This window comes from Bos indicus, chromosome 8 (genome assembly GCF_029378745.1).
Source record: "Bos indicus isolate NIAB-ARS_2022 breed Sahiwal x Tharparkar chromosome 8, NIAB-ARS_B.indTharparkar_mat_pri_1.0, whole genome shotgun sequence".
Lineage (NCBI taxonomy): Eukaryota > Metazoa > Chordata > Mammalia > Artiodactyla > Bovidae > Bos > Bos indicus.
Window position 1 is genome coordinate 65003253 of NC_091767.1, and position 21278 is coordinate 65024530.

The window sequence follows — 21278 nt, forward strand, 5'->3', positions numbered from 1 at the left end:
TTTATTTGTTATCTTTTTTTTTTTCCCCCCAATTCTTTTTTGGTTTTTTTGGCCATGCAGTGTGGCATGTGGGATTCTTAGTTTCCTGATCAGAGATCAAACCCATGTCCCCTGCAGTGGAAGTGGAGCATCCTGACCACTGTACCACAAGAAATTCCCTTAGTTATCTATTTTACATCTAGTAGTATATATATGTCAATCCCAGTCTCCCAATTATCTTCCCCCGCCCTCCTGGTAACCGTAAGTTTGTTTTCTACATCTGTGACTCTATTTCTGTTTTGTAAATAAGTTCCATTTGTACCATTTTAGGTTTCACATATAAGCAATGTCATATGATCTTCATCTTTCTCTGTCTGACTTATTTTACTTCGTGTGACAATCTCTAGGTCCATCCATGTTGGGGCAATTGGCACTGCTTCATTCTTTTCATGGCTGAGTAATATTCCATTGTATACATGCACCACATCTTCATCCATTCCTCTGTCAATGGATATTTAAATTGCTTCCATTTGATATCTGGACAGTTTTTGGTTCAATCCTGTTTATGTGTGGAAATCCATTCACTGAACCACTGCTCTTTATCAAATGACAACTAACATTAGACCCTGGATCAAGGTACCAAAGACATTCTTCTGCTTGCTCATTTCACGGACGCTTTTGGTACTCACAACAGTTACAATTTAAAATTTTATAATTCACCAACAGTCAGTTTCTAAGTAATATAAAGACATACTGATGTAGCTAAATAAGCCCATAATTATTTGAAATACTTCTATAAATTCATTCTTTTCTTAGAAAAAGCCTGAGAATACTACTAGTCTTATTTTCAAGTTACCATACCAGTAGTTAATAGCTGACATTATTTCTGTTCAGTTCAGTTGCTCAGTCATGTCTGACTCTGCGACCCCATGAATCGCAGCACGCCAGGCCTCCCAACCAATAAATTATACTCTCCTAAAGGCAAGCCAGATAATTTAAAACCCCTGAATATTTTACTTATATACTAATCTCACTATTTTCAATACCTTGAAAATCAACTGGAAAGCTCAGATTTCCCTCACTAGTCATTACTTACTACCCATACCACAATTAACAAATCTTTCCCCACATCAGTGTATGACTAGCTCTAGACAACTGTATAAACTTTTTGAAGATAAACTGAGGCACATTAAAATGTTTAAGGATGTATGAGCAGAAATAAATTTGAATCACACAGCATCCTATCTAGCAGAGAGAAGAGCTTCAAGGAGTTGTACAAAATGAAAGACTCTTATAGGCAGAGTGGAGAAGGAACAAAGACATTATACTAGGCAAAGGAAAAAAAAGTTGGTTGGTTATTGCAAATTTACTTTCCTTTAGAGGATGGTAGTGGGTCTGTCTGGCAGATCACCTAACAATTGCTAATCAGATGACTCCTGATTGACTGGTTTAGAGTTCATTTCTGGAAGAGCCTCAACTGTAATTAAGTGAAGCCATGGTTGGTGATGTGGAGCTTAGCAAAATAACTCTACTTGGGGTCTGTGGTCTTGTTTCTAACAACAGTATTGATACAGCAAGATTTTAGAATGGATTGTATGTTGAAAAAAATTCAAGAGATCACATAAAAATATCATAGAGCAACAAAGCTGGTCATTTTCAAAGTCAAGTCAAGTCATTAAATAACTCAGTAGTCACTGACAGTGTCTGCTAGGTGCTGAGGGCACAAAAGCATAAGGCATAATTTTTGAAGAGTTAGTCACTGCCTATCAAAATACATGTTTACAGAGAAGCATATGCTTCAAAAATGGGCTTCCTTGGCTTACACAGCTGAAGATCATGATCATATCTGTGTGACTCACTTTTTTCTCCAGTTCTTACCGCCACCACTAGTTTGAGAGCTCTTGAGATAGAGCGTGCATATTATGCCTTATGCTTTTGTGCCCTCAGCACCTAGCAGACACTGTCAGTGACTACTGAGTTATTTAATGACTTGACTTTGATAATGACCAGCTTTGTTGCTCTATGATATTTTTATGTGATCTCTTGAATTTTTTTCAACATACAATCCATTCTAAAATCTTGCTGTATCAATACTGTTGTTAGAAACAAGACCACAGACCCCAAGTAGAGTTATTTTGCTAAGCTCCACATCACCAACCATGGCTTCACTTAATTACAGTTGAGGCTCTTCCAGAAATGAACTCTAAACCAGTCAATCAGGAGTCATCTGATTAGCAATTGTTAGGTGATCTGCCAGAATAGCCAGGACATGGAAGCAACCTAGATGTCCATCAGCAGATGAATGGATAAGAAAGCTGTGATACATATACACAATGGAGTATTACTCAGCCATTAAAAAGAATACATTTGAATCAGTTCTAATGAGGTGGATGAAACTGGAGCCTATTATACAGAGTGAAGTAAGCCAGAAGGAAAAACATAAATACAGTATACTAACGCATATATATGGAATTTAGAAAGATGGTAACAATAACCCAGTGTACGAGACAGCAAAAGAGACACTGATGTATAGAACAGTCTTATGGACTCTGTGGGAGAGGGAGAGGGTGGGAAGATTTGGGAGAATGGCATTGAAACATGTAAAATATCATGTAAGAAACGAGTTGCCAGTCCAGGTTCGATGCACGATACTGGATGCTTGGGGCTAGTGCACTGGGACGACCCAGAGGGATGGTATGGGGAGGGAGGAGGGAGGAGGGTTCAGGATGGGGAACACATGTATACCTGTGGCGGATTCATTTTGATATTTGGCAAAACTAATACAATTATGTAAAATTAAAAAAAAAAAAAAAACTTAATTGCTTTTTACAAGCTAGAGAGTGACAAAAATTAGGCACAATCAATTTGGCTGTATTAAGCAGATAACTATTACATAAGAAGCATAGTGCCAATGAGCATGCAACTGCTAAGACAGATTCTGCTAACAGCTGTGTTTAAGGGGGCCCAAAGCAAGAACACTGTCTCTGACCCAGTAATCTCTCCTCACTGTAGGGTGTAAGGGAGGCAATTTATCATTAACATTTCTATTAATACACAGTATGAAGGGAAAGACAGGTTGTTTATTTGAATTGTTAGCAAGCCCCACTAGTCTGACAAATTGTTTCTTTTCATGTCAGCCATGGGCAGAAACAAGATTCTCCTGGGGAAACATCTTTATGTGTCAAATGCTATAGTGCTTAAGTAAAATACAGACAAGTAGCTCTAAATCAGGAAAGAAGGACAAAAATAATTTTTTTTAATTTACACTTTAAGTTAACTTTTAATTTTTTCTTGAAGAAACAACAAAAGCCTACATAGAAATCTTCAATAGATCTTAATAGTCCTGGAGAATTTAGCCTCTAATGATGAAATATTACAACATATGTAAATATACAGACACAAATTTCTGAAATATTTTACAAATTGGTCATTCTCTCCAGTTCATTAGCTCATTTTCTTGCGAAGAAAATTAAAAAGCATTGCCAATCATCTCATGTTGGTTGTAAGCTCAAGCTTAAGCAAGTTAAAGGATATATTGTATAACACAGGAAATACAGCCAGTATTTTGCAGTAACTGTAAATGGAAAGTAGCCTCTCAAACTGTATAACATTTTTTTTAAATTAATAAATAGGAGATTCTTCTTCAGCAAGTAAAGAATATTTTCTTCATTAGATGGTTTTTAAATACTGAGACATCTTTGGGAACTGAAAAGCTTGCCTTTCCTTTAATGTCTCTGTACCCTTTATGGCCACCCAACTGGCTGGTGAAACCAGTGCACTAGCTGTATTTCCACAGCAATTTTTAAGCCACTCAGTAGCCAGTTACTTTTCTCTTTTCCACTACTGCATAATCAATCCTTCAAAGATTAATTCCTTCTTCCATATTGCTTTGTCTGGTTTTCCTGGCAGAAAATGCCTTTCCCCGCCGCCTCGAAAAGCCCAACCTGCTCTGCAAGCATAGAAAAAGGACAAATGTAGGTTAGGGAAATGGGAGTTACTGCAAAATTAAAATTCTCTCTAGATTAGATATAAATTTTAAAAAAGATACAATGAAAAGTTAGTTACATGATTTTAAAAAAGTATTTTGGAAATAAATCTTGGGAAGATTTATTATTTACCTTCTCTCAACGTGAGGTCAAACTTACTGTTACAGTGTTAACATGTAAAAATGCTATAATACTAATACACATAAAATGCTCTGGCACTCACTGCTAAGCCCTAATGCAATTCCTCTTTCGAAAAAAACATTAACTGAACAAGATGTCAACCAAACAGGATCTTCTTTAGAAGTACAACTAACATCAATAATAACACATGTTGGAAGTGAACTATTAAATTCTCAGCATAATTTTTAAAATAAATAAACACATTTTCCTAGTACATTAAAACCATTTGAGTGGTTACTATTTGAAAAGAGCCTTAAATGACACTCCCTGAATCAGTATCTCCCTTCAATCCAACCTACCCACAGAGTCCAGACTAAATCTTTTTGAATTCTGCTTTGCATGTATCGATTCCTCTGCCCCTAAAAAAAAAAAAAAAATCTCCAATGGTTTTTCACTGTCTACAGCATAAAAGCCTAACTCCTTAGCTTGCATTTAGGATCATTCACAAAGTACCTACACTAGCATTCCTAACAGAGAAGGCAATGGCACCCCACTCCAGTACTCTTGCTTGGAAAATCCCATGGACGGAGGAGCCTGTTAGGCTGCAATCCATGGGGTCGCTAAGAGTCGGACACGACTGAGCGACTTCACTTTCACTTTTCACTTTCATGCATTGGAGAAGGAAATGGCAGCCCACTCCAGTGTTCTTGCCTGGAGAATCCCAGGGACGGGGGAGCCTGGTGGGCTGCCGTCTATTGGGTCGCACAGAGTCGGACACCACTGAAGTGACTTAGCATAGCATTCCTAAATCACATCATACTGCTTCCCATTCATATTCTATACTCCAAGTAACATGAAGCATAGTTAACACTGACCATACATTCTAGTTGGTCAGATACTCTATGTTGCTTGAGACAAATCCAGTATATGCTTTTTGCCCTGGAATATTATTAATAGCACCACTCTCTTTCAGAAGGGTCCCAGTTTGGACAATAAATTATATATTATATATGGTCAGCCCATTTGTAGTAGACTCTTGGTAACTGGGAGCAACTGTAACTATCTCTTTACAAATCCTAAATTATTAATAAGCATTAATAATGTCCTCCCATATAACATGCGGTAAAATGAGAGTAGAATGAGAGATGAATAGGGAAAAATAAAGATGGACCAAGATATGAATGCTAAGCTAAACCAATCACTAGCCTTAGGCACTGACTTGAAACATTGGGTTCTTAGGAAGGGGATAAAATTGGTAAAATCAGTAACTTAGAAAAATTATTATATGACTGCTCAAGGATCATTCACAAATGGTCCAAATCCTCTAAGCTACAAATCCAAGAATGCAAGGGGTCTTCAGTGTTTGCAGTTCCTAAAATGTGACATCTTAGTCTCTTGCTTCCATACTTTGCACATGTAGCTTCCTCTGCTTGAAACAGCTATGAAAGCATTTAGTTTTCAAGACCCAGTTCAAATACTATCTTATCTATGAAGGCTTTCCTGATGATCCCAGACAAGAATAATTAATTTCTCTCTCCTCTGAAGCTCCAGAACACTTTCTTAGGTTGTTAACATTAATTTTTCACACAGATTATTTGTTCTACCTTACCTCCTGTAGGAGATGTTCAGTACCTTGAAAGTAGAGATTGTACCTTATTCCACTTCGTACCCCACACATCACCTACTACGGTACCTACCAGTACATAATGATTACTCATATATGTACTAAGTGAATGAATGGGCAGATCGTGATAATAAACTGAGAATTTAGAGGTAGGGTGTTAGAAGTGAGAACCAAGGAAAAGGGGTTCACAAATGGGAATAGTCAATAAACATTTTTAACATGTTGGAGAAAAATAAGGTTATCAAATAAGTCTATTTTAAAATTTGTTTTTAATAATGTAATGATGAAAAGCACAACACTAGGTGATGATACACACACTCAGATTTAGAAGGATACTCAGAAGTGATCTTTCTACTTACTACAGAAACCCCTTGCTATTGCTGTCTTTGAGCTGTCACAAATCCCTAGTAATACCTTCTTCCAGTTCCCTCAGCTATTCCCTGGCATGACTTCCAGACACTTCAGCACAGAGAATGTTCACACTTACAAATAGCTATGCTACAATAGTGGATAAAAACCCAATATGTCTTGTATTGTTCCATTTTAAGGCTGTTAATTCAGTCATGAAAATAAATGATTTGGGACTTTCAGGACCAGAAGCTAATACAGTTTAATACCAGGCAGAAGAGGTTATTAAATATTTCTTTTGGCAAGATTTATAGTAACAAAAGCATTCCCTCGGCCTTACTGTGTTTTATTAGAATATCTTAGTAAATGAGTTTAGAAAACAGAAAGTATTTCCAGTGATTGAGTTTGTCTTATAGCCCAATGACTTCAAACTTTGCATTCAAACAGTGGTCCCTGAACCAGCAAAGTGGCATCATGGAAGAGCTGGGGAGAAATGCAGGCCCCACCCCACCTACTGAAGCATAATCTCCAGTTTTATAAGATCTCCTAGTGACTCTGTTCATATTAAAAGTTGAAGTACCATGGCCTTAGACAACAAGTTTTGACTCTGCAAACAAGCAAGTAAATTCATTTTAAATCATGTACAACATTTTTTGGCCCTCAAATGTGAATACAGTAAGCTCATTCATGAGAATTTTGTATTGACATGCAAATTACCGATTTTAGAGAAATGGGAAACTAAAATCTCATTAGAAATCTACATTGATGTTAATTTTTAGAAGTATGTCCTGCTTGAATAGATATTTCTACACAAAAAATAGAAGCTTCAGTAGAGGATATATCTTCTCTATGGCATTACTGTTCTCAACTGCCATTACATGTGCGAGGAATTCTGCAGTAACAGCTTATTGTATTTTTGCTGAATCTTTCATTTACCCGCCTTCCTACTGGGAGATTCTCAAAGCCCTTCACAAACTACGTGTCTCCTACGCGTGCTAAGTTGCTTTAGTCGTATCCAACTCTGTGTGACACCATGGACTGTAGCCTGCCAGGTTCCTCTGTCCATGGGATTCTCAAGGCAAGAATACTGGAATGGGCTGCCATTTCCTCCTCCAGGGGATCTTCCCAAATCAGGGATCAACCCACGTCTCTCAAGTCTCCTGCTATGGCAGGCAGGTTCTTTACTACTGGCACCACCTAGGACACCTGTGTGTCTCCTATAGCAAGAAACAAGTAATGTACCAGGCACAAGGTTCCTTCTATTTATGATCCAGATTTTGACAAATCAGCCTCCCACCGGAAGTGCCAATGCCATGGGACCAGAGCGCTTCTCCTCCCTGGGGCCAGTGCTCTCACTCTCAGTTTTGCATTAAGCTGGCAGGCAGCAGAAACACAGAGGTCTGCAGTTAGCTGCCAGGAGCTAAGAGATATGAAAGGTCCCCAGAGAAAATAAGCTGAGGCTGATAGGCACTGTAAGAGCCTTGAAGGTGAGTATCAATCAAGGCACATCTCACTGTTAGTATTCCCAGAAGCATTATAATGAACCACAAGTTCAAAGAGAGGGGAAAAGCAGGACTAAGTATAGAATAGCACTGGGAAGCTACTATAACCCTTAGCTCGCGCAGATACAACCTTCCTATAACATCAGTGCAACCCATTTTGGACAAGTCAGAACCAATTCGCTTTTATAAAGAAACATTAAGAGTCACAACCTTCTTCATTAAATAACTCAAAATATGGTGGGTGCAGACATGTTTCAGAAAACAAATTCTATGCAAAAACAAAGAATTCAAATATAAATAATACAATCCCTTAAATCAAATTCTGTCAGTAAAAACAACCATAGAAAATAAAAAGAAAAAATGCTGTAATTCATACTTTTTCTTACATATTAGTTATTTGATCATGTAAGAATTTCCATTAAAAATTGATGTCATCTGTGTTTTGTTCTTCACTGTATCCTAAAAATGGATAAATCAATTTACCTGGAAGACAATGCACTTCTCTGACATTCAGAGAATACTCTTATTACAAAACACTCTTCAGGACTGAGAATGAGCTTATCATTGTGTGGAAAGGATTTTTTGATAAAAACAGCACCTCTCTAAAACCCAGATTTCCAGAAATGGAAGTACTAACAGAGCATAGGAACTGGAAGAAAATTCAAGATGAGAATTGTTTTCCTTTTCTGTACACCCTCTGGGACCAGGGGGAAATGTGTGAGAGACCATTCCATTCATCACCATCTCCCAATTAGTATCTAGCACTGGATCTGGCAAGATAACAGTCCAGAACAAATATTCATATATATATGCCCAGAGAAAATTATGACTGCCCTCCTTGTGCTAAACTGTAATTCTTCCCCAGGATGCCCGTAAGAAAGTCTACAAACATGTGGTCCAAATATTCTTCAGTCTTTTGTTAGGTCATTCATTCAATCCACAAATGTTTCACTGAGTCATTTATTACATGCTAGGCGCTGTCAGCAAAAACAAGACTGGGAGCTGACTGTGGCTCAGATCATGAAGTCCTTATTGCCAAATTCAGACTGAAATTGAAGAAAGTGGGGAAAACCACTAGACCATTCAGGTATGACCTAAATCAAATCCTTTATGATTATACAGTGGAAGTGACAAATAGATTTAAGGGACTAGATCAGATAGATACAGTGCCGGATGAACTATGGACTGAGGTTCCTGACATTGTACAGAAGACAGGGATCAAGACCATCCCCATGGAACAGAAATGCAAAAAAGCAAAATGGCCAGACGTCTGAGCAGGCCTTACAAATAGCTGTGAAAAGAAGAGAAGCAAAAAGCAAAGGAGAAAAGGAAAGATATAAGCATCTCAATGCAGAGTTCCAAAGAATAGCAAGGAGAGATAAGAAAGCCTTCTTCAGTGATCAATGCAAAGAAACAGAGGAAAACATCAAAATGGGAAAGACTAGAGATCTCTTCAAGAAAATCAGAGATACCAAGGGAACATTTCATGCAAAGATGGTCTCAATAAAGGACAGAAATGGTATGGACCTAACAGAAGCAGAAGATATTAAGCAGAGGTGCCAAGAATACACAGAAGAACTGTACAAAAAAGATCTTCACGACCCAGATAATCACAATTGTGTGATCACTCACCTAGAGCCAGACATCTTGGAATGTGAAGTCAAGTGGGCCTTAGAAAGCATCACTACGAACAAAGCTAGTGGAGGTGATGGAATTCCAGTTGAGCTATTTCACATCCTGAAAGATGATGCTGTGAAAGTGTTGCACTCAATATGCCAGCAAATTTGGAAAACTCAGCAGTGGCCACAGGACTGGAAAAGGTCAGTTTTCATTCTGATCCCAAAGAAAGGCAATGCCAAAGAATGCTCAAACTACCGCACAATTTCACTCATCTCACATACTAGTAAAGTAATGCTCAAAATTCTCCAAGCCAGGCTTCAGCAATACGTGAACTGTGAACTTCCAGATGTTCAAGCTGGTTTTAGAAAAGGCAAAGGAACCAGAGATCAAATTGCCAACAACCGCTGGATCATGGAAAAAGCAAGAGAGTTCCAGAAAAACATATATTTCCGCTTTATTGACTATGCCAAAGCCTATGACTGTGTGACTCACAATAAACTGTGGAAAATTCTGAAAGAGATGGGAATACCAGACCACCTGACCTGCCTCTTGAGAAACCTATATGCAGGTCAGGAAGCAAAAGTTAGAACTGGACCTGGAACAACATACTGGTTCCAAATAGGAAAAGGAGTACGTCAAGGCTATATATTGTCACCCTGCTTATTTAACTTCTATGCAGAGTACATCATGAGAAACGCTGGGCTGGAAGAAGCACAAGCTGGAATCAAGATTGCCGGGAGAAATATCAATAACCTACAGATGACACCACCCTTATGGCAGAAAGTGAAGAAGAACTAAAGAGCCTCTTGATGAAAGTGAAAGAGGAGAGTGAAAAAGTTGGCTTAAAGCTCAACATTCAGAAAACAAAGATCATGGCATCCGGCCTCATCACTTCATGGGAAATAGATGGGGCAACAGTGGAAACAGTGGCTGACTTTATTTTTCTGGGCTCCAAAATCACTGCAGATGGTGACTGCAGCCATGAAATTAAAAGATGCTTACTCCTTGGAAGGAAAGTTATGACCAACCTAGACAACATATTGAAAAGCAGAGACATTACTTTGCCAACAAAGGTCCATCTAGTCAAGGCTATGGTTTTTCCAGTGGTCATGTATGGATGTGAGAGTTGGACTGTGAAGAAAGCTGAGCGCGGAAGAATTGATGCTTTTGAACTGTGGTGTTGGAGAAGACTCTTGAGAGTCCCTTGGACTGCAAGGAGATCCAACCAGTCCATCTTAAAGGAGATCAGTCCTGGGTGTTCATTGGAAGGACTGATGCTGAAGCTGAAACTCCAGTACTTTGGCCACCTCATGCTAAGAGTTGACTCACTGGAAAAGTCCCTGATGCTGGGAGGGATTGGGGGCAGGAGGAGAAGGGGACAACAGAGAATGAGATGGCTGGATGGACTCGATGGACATGAGTTTGGGTGAACTCTGGGAGTTGCTGATGGACAGGTAGGCCTGGCATGCTGCGATTCATGGGGTCGCAAAGAGTCAGACACAACTGAGCAACTGAACTGAGGCGCTGTCCAAGGCACTTGGGAAAGAGATGTGAATAACACTATATTGATATTTATATTATAACTGGCAAGATCAAACTTAATAATTTGACTTTCATATTTAAAAAAAAAAGAGAACATTTCCTCTCAAGTATTTTAATAGTCACCATAATTCCTGCAAAAAAGAAAGTGTTAGTCGTTAAGTCACATCTGGCTCGGAGAAGGCAATGGCACCCCACTCTAGTACTCTTGCCTGGAAAATCCATCGACAGAGGAGCCCGGTAGGCTGCAGTCCATGGGGTTGCTAACAGTCGGACACGACTGAGTGACTTCACTTTCACTTTTCTCTTTCATGCATTGGAGAAGGAAATGGCAACCCACTCCAGTATTCTTGCCTGGAGAATCCCAGGGATGGCGGAGCTTGGTGGGCTGCCATCTATGGGGTCACACAGAGTCGGACACGACTGAAGTGACTTAGCATTAGCATTAGCACATCTGGCTCTTTGCCACCCCATGGACTGTAGTCCACCAGACTTCTCTGTCCATGGAATCCTCCAAGTAAGAATACTGGAGTGGGTAGCAATTCCCTTCTCCAGGGGATCTTCTTAACCCAGGGATCAAACCCACGTCTCTTGCATTGCAGGTAGATTCTTTACTGTCTTAGCCATCAAGGAAGCCTAGATAACTGCTGGGCACGGAGTAATGAGTATTATACAGTAAGTCATAGTCCCTTTTTGCCTAGGATATCCAGAAGCTTTGAATTAATCTTAATGTGAAACAACCACATCAGCACTGTTACTGAACAATCTTAACATCTCTACAAGTGGGACAACCACATGTTGCTTTTTTCTACCTGTTTTCTTGTGATATAATTGATACATAGCACTGTATAAGTGTAAGCAGTAAGCATAATCACTGAATGTATACACTCATGAAATGATTACCACAGTAAGTTTAATAAACATCCATGATCTCACGTAGAAACAAAATTAAAAAAATATGTATTTCTCCTGTGATGCAAACTCTTAGGATTCCCCCTCACAATAACTCTCATATATAGCATACAGCAGCATTAACTATATACTAATGTTTCTTAAAAGAATGCAATAGGAAATAAAAAGCACCACTTATGAAGTAATCTTAATCCCCTAAAACTAAACCTGATTTCAATCTAATCAAGCCCAAGAATTAGTGTATAGGAAACTATTGTTGTTTAGTCACTCAATCATGTCCAACTCTTTGTGACCCCACAGACTATAGCCCACCAGGCTCCTGTCTCCAAGGGATTTCCCAGGCAAGAATACTGGAGCGGGTTGCCATTTCCTTATATTCCCGACCCAGGGATTGAACCTGCATCAGCAGGCAGATTCTTGACCACTGAGTTGCCTGGGAAGCCCACATAGGAAATAACAAATACATGTAATATGATACCATGAGGATGCAAGCAGTTATGTTAAAAAAAAAAAAGGACATTTTAGAGGAAAATGATAGCTTATCTTCATTTGGGCTCCTGCCAAAAGTAGACCCCTGAGACAAGCAGTTTATTTGGGAGAAAAAGTTAAGAACCCACAGATAAGTGGGGAATTAGGATGGGAAAGACAGTCAGTACACAATATAATATAGTGAACTAAACACTAATGTTTTCACTTACATAATTTAAAGTTTTAAACTCTCTTATTTACTAGGTTCTTCTGGGAGCCCATGCATTCCTACAATGCAGAATATGAATATGAAGGAAATATCTCCTACATATGTCAAAAAATGATTGTATTTCACTATTAAACATGTGAACTTGACTTTTTTTTGACAAGTTAACAGCCTTCAATGAAAAACTGTTCTTCAGTGAAAGTTTTGGTTTCCTATTTTCTACATTCACTTAGTTTTAGAATGAACTCAGGCTTTCTAGCTTCTTTTTCTTCAGTACTATGTTTTAAGGTAAAAATATTTTTATTACCAAATCCAAACATGATTCCATTATTATACTGGCCTATCATATTAATCCACTAACCTAAAAAATCTGTTATCTTCATAACGTCCTGTTACTTCTAACCAAACCAATTCTAAATGTCAAACACATCCTTAAAAGGCCATATACTAGCTAAGATATCTAACCTAATTAAATAATCATTAGAAGAAGACTCTTTGATACTGCCTCCTAGGCTCCTAAATTAACTTTTGTAAAGCAAATGGGTTTGTCTTTCTCTTATCTGGTCTAAAAGCCCCCCAGCTGCTGCTGAGTCGCTTCAGTAGTGTCTGACTCTCAGCAACCCCATGGACTGCAGCCTACCAGGCTCCTCCGTCCATGGGATTTTCCAGGCAGAGATGGCCTCAAAGCTCTCATATATATTAACGGTTATTATCTTATAACTTCCATCACCACCATGTCATTTTTGTTTACTAAAATATTACTCAGGAAATGACTGTGGTTTGCTAAAAGGAAATCTGAATTTCAGAATCTATCTCCTTTGTACATTTTTGTCTCCTTTTTCTTAACTGCCATGAGATAGAGGTAAAGAAAGAAGGATAAAAGAATTGGCATAATTAGGAATTACTAACATCAGAAGTGAATGAGGGCACATCACTACAGATCTCATGGACATTAAAAGGATAATCAGGGAATACTAAGAACAACCCTCATCTCACTCATTGCACTCATCTCACATGCTAGTGAAGTAATGCTCAAAATTCTCCAAGCCAAGCTTCAGCAATATGTGAACCGTAAACTTCCTGATATTCAAGCTGGTTTTAGAAAAGGCAGAGGAACCAGAGATCAAATTGCCAACATCTGCTGGATCATGGAAAAAGCAAGAGAGTTCCAGAAAAACATCTATTTCTGCTTTACTGACTATGCCAACGCCTTAGACTGTGTGGATCACAAGAAACTGTGGGAAATTCTGAAAGAGATGGGAATACCAGACCACCTGACCTGCCTCCTGAGAAATTTGTATGCAGGTCAGGAAGCAACAGTTAGAACTGGACCTGGAACAACAGACTGGTTCCAAATAGGAAAAGGAGTACGTCAAGGCTGTCTATTGTCACCCTGCTTATTTAACTTATATGCAGAGTACACCATGAGAAACGCTGGGCTGGAAGAAGCACAAGCTGGAATCTAGATTGCCGGGAGAAATATCAATAACCTCAGATATGCAGATGACACCACCCTTATGGCAGAAAGTGAAGAGGAACTCAAAAGCCTCTTGATGAAAGTGAAAGAAGAGAGTGAAAAAGTTGGCTTAAAGCTCAACATTCAGAAAACGAAGATCATAGCATCCGGTCCCATCACTTCATGGGAAATAGATGGGGAAACAGTGGAAACAGTGTCAGACTTTATTTTTTGGGGCTCCAAAATCACTGCAGATGGTGACTGTAGCCATGAAATTAAAAGACACTTACTCCTTGGAAGGAAAGTTATGACCGACCTAGATAGCATATTGAAAAGCAGAGATATTACTTTGCCAACAAATGTCCGTCTAGTCAAGGCTCTGGTTTTTCCTGTGGTCATGTATGGATGTGAGAGTTGGACTGTGAAGAAGGCTGAGCACCGAAGAATTGATGCTTTTGAACTGTGGTGTTGGAGAAGACTCTTGAGAGTCCCTTGGACTGCAAGGAGATCCAACCAGTCCATTCTGAAGGAGATCAGTCCTGGGATTTCTTTGGAAGGAATGATGCTAAAGCTGAAACTCCAGGTCTTTGGCCACCTCATGCGAAGAGTTGACTCATTGGAAAAGACTCTGATGCTGGGAGGGACTGGGGGCAGGAGAAGGGGACGACAGAGAATGAGATGGCTGGATGGCATCACTGACTCGATGGACGTGAGTCTGAGTGAACTCCAGGAGTTGGTGATGGACAGGGAGGCCTGTCGTGTTGCGATTCCTGGGGTCGCAAAGAGTCGGACACAACTGAGCGACTGAACTGAACTGAACTGAAGAAGAACCCTATGTTCACCTAGATGAAACAGACCAATTCCTCAAATGACACAATCTACCAAAAAACACACAAAGAAACAGACTATCTAAACAGATTGATACCTATTAAAGAAACTGAATCAATAACTAATACCCTCTCAAAACAGAAAGCACCAGGCTCAGATGGATTCACTGGTGAATTTTACCAAACATTTAATAAAGGGAAAAAAACTACACTTATTCTCTACAATCTCTTTCAGAAGACAGGAGCAGAGGAAATATTTCCTAACACGTTCTATGAGGCTAGCATTACCTTCATACCAAAGCAGACAAGCCATTACAAGGAAATACAAACCAATATCTTTCATGAACACAGATGCAAAACTCCTCCAAAAGATATCAGTGAACCGAGTCTAACAGTAAATAGAAAGAATTATACACAATGACCAAGTGGGTTTTATTCCAGGTATGCAAGACCACTTCAACACTTGAAAATCATTTAATGTTATCCATCACAACAATAGGCTATAGAAGAAAAGTCATAAGATTATATAAATACATGCAGAAAATGCATTTGACAAAATCTAACACCCACTCATGTAAATTAGGAACAGAGCGGAAGTTCTACAACTTGTTAATGAACATATGAAAAGTGTACAGCAAACATCATACTTAACGGTGAAAAACTTGAGCATTACCACTAAGATCAGTTATAAGGCAAGGATGTCTCCTCACACCATTGTTTTTTAAGATTACACTGGACATCTAGCTAATACAATAAGACAAGAAAGGGAAATAAAACATATGCAGATTGGGAAGGAAAAAATAAAACTGTCTTTTTTACAGACAACTTGATAATCCATGCAGAAATTCAAAACAAATGACAAAAAGTCGCTAGAACTAATAAACAATTACAGCAGTGTTACAGAATATAATGTTAATACACAAAAGTCAATTGCTTTCCTAAATCAGCAATCAACAGGTTAAACATGAAATTCAAAATACATCATCACATTGGCACCATCCAAAATAAAAATACTTAGTACAAATCTAACAAAATGTATACAAGATCTATATGAGGAAAACTACAAAATTTTGATGTATGAAATCAAAGAAGAACCAAGTACATATTCATGTACCAGAAAACTCAAAAACTGTCTAGAGGTCAATTCCTGCCAACCTGATCTATTCAGTTAATGCAAACCCAGTCAAATTCTCAGCAAGTTGTTATCTGGATATTAAGGAACTAACTCTAAAGTTTATGTGGAAAGGCAAACGATACAGACTAGCCAACACAACACTGAGGACAAGAACAAAACTGGAGGACTGACACCACCAACTTCAAGACTAACTATAAAGTCACAATAATCAAGACAGGGTGGTACTGGCACAAGATCAGTGGAAATACAGAAACAGATCAATGGAAAAGAATAGACAGGCCAGAGATAGACCAAGAAAAACAGAATCAACTAACTGATCCTTGATGAAAGAATGAAGGCAATACAAAGAGCAAAGACAGTCTTTTCCAGTAATGGTGCTGTAACAAACTGCACGTGCAAAACATGAATGTAGACACAGACCATACACCTTTCACAGAACTAACTCAAAATAGATCACTGACCTAAACGGAAAACACAAAACTACACCCGTGGCGGATTCATGCTGATGTATGGCAAAGCCAATACAATATTGTAATTAGCCTCCAATTAAAATAAATAAATTTATATTAAAAAATAAAATAAAATTCCTAGAAGATAACATAGGAGAAAATCAAGATGGTCTTAAGTTGATGACTTTTTAGATACAGCACCAAAGGCATGATCCATGAAAGAATGAATTGACAAATTATATATAACTCAAAATTTTCTGCTCTAAAAAAATTTTACTTTTCTTAAGTAAAATTTTACTTTTGCCAATGAAGTGTAGCTTTTATACCGTTTTGTTCATTTATTTCCTTAGTACCTAGTATGTGCTTGACACATGGTAGAGACTCTACAATGTTTGCTTAATGAGCAAAGAGATTAACCAAATAACTTTAAAATTCTTCCGTGTTTAGACATTCTACAATTCTTTGAGACCCAAAAGAAGCCCATCTACTTAAAGCTGGAAGAGGACATGAATGACATTTACTTGCCTGTTAAAACAGAGGCATTTTCTGAAACTTTTGCTTAGGGACTAGAACTCAAATTATGACAGTGAAAGGATCACTTTTAAGTAGGAAAAAGAAACATAATTCATCAGACAGCGATAATTCTAGAGACCTCCCACTCACAAAAAGACTTGAGAAGAATATCTGACCTGCCTTAGGACAAGAAGCAAGTAAAAAAGTGACAAGTCAATTTACAATCAAATGAAGACGATGAATTTTAAAAATACTGTACTTACCACTGGATTCTATTTTAAAAGACAGAGAAAAGTAAGTTTCAATCAGCTGAAGTTCACATTCTCTAGCCTTGTGGGGAGGAGTTTAATTTTTCTATTTATCATAAATAAAATTAACATAGCAATTCCAATGAACATTTTGTTTTTAGTTTTTAGATAAAGAGTAGGCTAGATAGTCTTCTAAATGGAAGTCTCTCAGTAGTTGAACAAATAATCAAATGTGAAGGTCACAAAATTGTATTTTGTAATTTTGAATTTTGTTTTCAACATCATGAGATGTAAATAGAGCAATGAAAAACAGGTCCAAAACCTACAAAGATTACTCAGCTATAAATTATTAGCATTACTGTTTAACATCTTATTACCTTTATCAGTTTCTAAATTCCCATCAGTCTCCCTGGCCTCTTCTTTATTAGGTCAAAACTTATTTAGAATTACAAAGTTGAAGGGGACACTAATTTATTTGATCGAATAATACCTTCCCCTCCTGGGTCATGCAGAACTCTGCATAACAGCATCCTTGGCAGAATGGCCATTTAGCCTCCAACTGAACACTAGATTATGATAGAGAACTCACAGGATGAACCAATACACTTTACAGTGGAAAGTTTTACCCTACCAGGCTGAACATCTGCTCACCTTTTCCTTCCACACATTTATAAGACAAGTCTATTATGTACAGTTCACCAGGAACATATCCACCTGCTCTCCCACAAGCTCACTGAAGTTCTTTGATTATAGTCTATGGGGATGGAAGCACTGAACTAGTAGGGCCTGCAGGGAATTCGATTAAAGGCACATTTCTGTCCTTCAAGAGATTCATGATCATGCATGAAAAGTTAGCACAGAAGACATACGATACCAACTACTGCAAGGCTTACAGAAAAATTTAGAAGAAGGCAGAGAGCACAGGATGGGTAAAATGAGCAGAGTAGTTTCCACAGATGAAGTAAGTGAAGAGAAAGCCTGGCTATGGAAGTTCACATAGTGCAATATGATGAGAGGAGATGAACCTGGAAGCTAGAACGTCAAGGGGAAAAAAAAACACCAAGGTGTTGGGAGAGTAAGTATGTGCTGTGCTGTGTTGTGTGATAAGCTGTAGTGTCCGACCTCTTTGCGACCCTATGGACTGAAGCCTCCCAGGCTCCTCTGTCCTTGGGATTCTCCAGGCAATACTGGACTGAGTTGCCATGCCTTCCTCCAGGAGATCTTCCCAACTCAGGGATCGCACCTGCTTCTCTTAAGTCTTCTGCACTGGCAGGGGAATGCCTTACCACCAGTGCCAACTGGGAAGCCCAGAGTATAACACTCTTGGAAGCCTGACAGAGGGACTGAAATCTGCTGTAGCAGAAGTAAGATGTCATGGGAGACTTCTCAGTAAGGAAGGAGCCCTGATCTTTAAGTTCTGTAAGCACTGTGCTCCTCTCTTTACTGGAGAGAAGTAAGATAATACAGCTAATTGAGTGAAATGGTAATACAAAGAAGAAAGTGAAATAAGGGCCTGGACTGGGGTGGGGGAGATTTGTAGAGCTTTCAAAAGAAAGACAAACAGGTCATGGTGACAAACTAAAGGGATGCAAAAGTCAATGAGGCAAAGCTATAAATCCAAGTAGCTAGAGAAAATGAAAGTAAGACTATTTTAGAAAAGCTATTACTATGCACTCACTGATTTACTTCAGTTTCACTAGGTATATGTCTTGCCCAGTCAATGAGGAAACAGCTGACAGAAGATGAAGTGCCTTCTACCAACTAGCAGGAAGAGTCTGGAAACTGTATTTGACTACTTTTCACGCCAGGACTAAAACACCAAGAAACTGAGTCCAAGGCACTAACAAAACACTAACAGACGCCCAAGTCACTCCAGTCTTCAGAAGCAATAGATAAAGCTGTGAGTTAAAATCACTGGATAACAAGATGTGATGAGAAGGGTGAAAAGCAGCTCTTAGCCAGTACATTTATCTCCTTACTGTCCTCCTTCTGTAACTTATATGAAGGCCTTTTCCCTTTCCCCAACCAGTGAGGGGGAGGGGGAGACAGAGGAACAGACAGAGAAAACAGACTGAACCACTGAAGCACAAAAGAAGGGCGAACATTCTCTGTACGATTTCAGTCTCTTCAACCATGAAATTTTTACACCTAGTCTTAAGTCCTTGGATACGTTCCAGTGTCTCTTAGTTTATAGTCTATGCAAAGCTGAATAGAATTAGTATTCTACTGTTACGTGAAACCTGTATAAATCTTATGTTGAATTGGTTCATAGTGCTTTCAGGTCTACTATATCCTTCTACTTCTCTGTATAGTCATTCTATTAATTTTTGAGAGTTTGATATTGAAACTCCAACTAAACAACCTTAATTTATCTACTTAAAAAGATAATTGTAATATATCATGGAACTATACATGTAACTTTGTTCTGTATTTTCCAAGTCTCCTGTAAATGGGTTACCATATTTTCATAATTTGAAAAAAAATAAAGATGTAGGAGGAGAAAAGAGAAAAAAAGAAGTAAGGGGCATACTATTTCAAGAAGAAAGAGGGTACCTGACAGAATAAAACGTTATCAGGGTATGGGTGAGAAACTCACTAAAGGGTAGTCTAAAAACATCACAAAGGAATATATCTACCTAAAGAAACTAAAGACCTATACATAGAAAACTATAAAACACTGGTGAAAAGAAATCAAAGAGGACTCTATTAGATGGAGAAATATACCATGTTCATGGATTGGAAGAATCAATATAGTGAAAATGAGTATACTACCCAAAGCAATTTATAGATTCAATGCAATCCCTATCAGGCTACCAACGGTATTCTTCACAAAGCTAGAACAAATAATTTCACAATTTGTATGGAAATACAAAAAACCTCGAATAGCCAAAGCCATCTTGAGAAAGAAGAATGGAACTGGAGGAATCAACCTACCTGACTTCAGGCTCTACTACAAAGCCACAGTTATCAAGACAGTATGGTACTGGCACAAAGACAGAAATATAGATCAATGGAACAAAATAGAAAGCCCAGAGATAAATCCACACACATATGGACACCTTATCTTTGACAAAGGAGGCAAGAATATACAAGGGATTAAAGACAATCTCTTTTAACAAGTGGTGCTGGGAAATCTGGTCAACCACTTGAAAAAGAATGAAACTAGAACACTTTTTAACACCATACACAAAAATAAACTCAAAATGGATTAAAGATCTCAACGTAAGACCAGAAACTATAAAACTCCTAGAGGAGAACATAGGCAAAACACTCTCTGACATACATCACAGCAGGATCCTCTATGACCTACCTCCCAGAATATCGGAAATAAAAGCAAAAATAAACAAATGGGACCTAATTAACCTTAAAAGCTTCTGCACATCAAAGGAAACTATTAGCAAGGTGAAAAGGCAGCCTTCAGAATGGGAGAAAATAATAGCAAATGAAGCAACTGACAAACAACTAATCTCAAAAATATACAAGCAACTCCTACAGCTCAACTCCAGAAAAATAAATGACCCAATCAAAAAATGGGCCAAAGAACTAAATAGACATTTCTCCAAAGAAGACATACAGATGGCTAACAAACACATGAAAAGACGCTCAACATCACTCATTATCAGAGAAATGCAAATCAAAACCACTATGAGGTACCATTTCACACCAGTCAGAATGGCTGCGATCCAAAAGTCTACAAATAATAAATGCTGGAGAGGGTGTGGAGAAAAGGGAACCCTCTTACACTGTTGGTGGGAATGCAAACTAGTACAGCCACTATGGAGAACAGTGTGGAGATTCCTTAAAAAACTGGAAATAGAACTGCCTTATGATCCAGCAATCCCACTGCTGGGCATACACACTGAGGAAACCAGAAGGGAAAGAGACACGTGTACCCCAATGTTCATCGCAGCACTGTTTATAATAGCCAGGACATGGAAGCAACCTAGATGTCCATCAGCAGATGAATGGATAAGAAAGCTGTGGTACATATACACGATGGAGTATTACTCAGCTATTAAAAAGAATACATTTGAATCAGTTCTAATGAGGTGGATGAAACTAGAGCCTATTATACAGAGTGAAGTAAGCCAGAAAGAAAAACACCAATACAGTATACTAACGCATATATATGGAATTTAGAAAGATGCTAACAATAACCCTGTGTACAAGACAGCAAAAGAGACACTGATGTATAGAACAATCTTATGGACTCTGTGGGAGAGGGAGAGGGTGGGAAGATTTGGGAGAATGGCATTGAAACATGTATAACATCATGTATGAAACGAGTTGCCAGTCCAGGTTCGATGCACGATACTGGATGCTTGG

General features: G+C 38.5%; 1 protein-coding gene across 3 annotated transcripts in view; it reads right to left on the bottom strand.

The window, feature by feature from the left end:
• Positions 1 to 21278, bottom strand: part of ERP44 (endoplasmic reticulum protein 44) — a 96817-nt gene that overhangs the window by 56559 nt on the left and 18980 nt on the right. For 2 of the 3 annotated variants that reach the window (XM_070794832.1, XM_070794833.1), the window contains exon 2: positions 1 to 21278. This exon is cut by the window's right edge. The exons of the other annotated variant lie outside the window; for it this stretch is intronic. The gene's annotated coding sequence lies outside the window, so the exon portion shown is untranslated. 3 annotated transcript variants of the gene reach the window in all.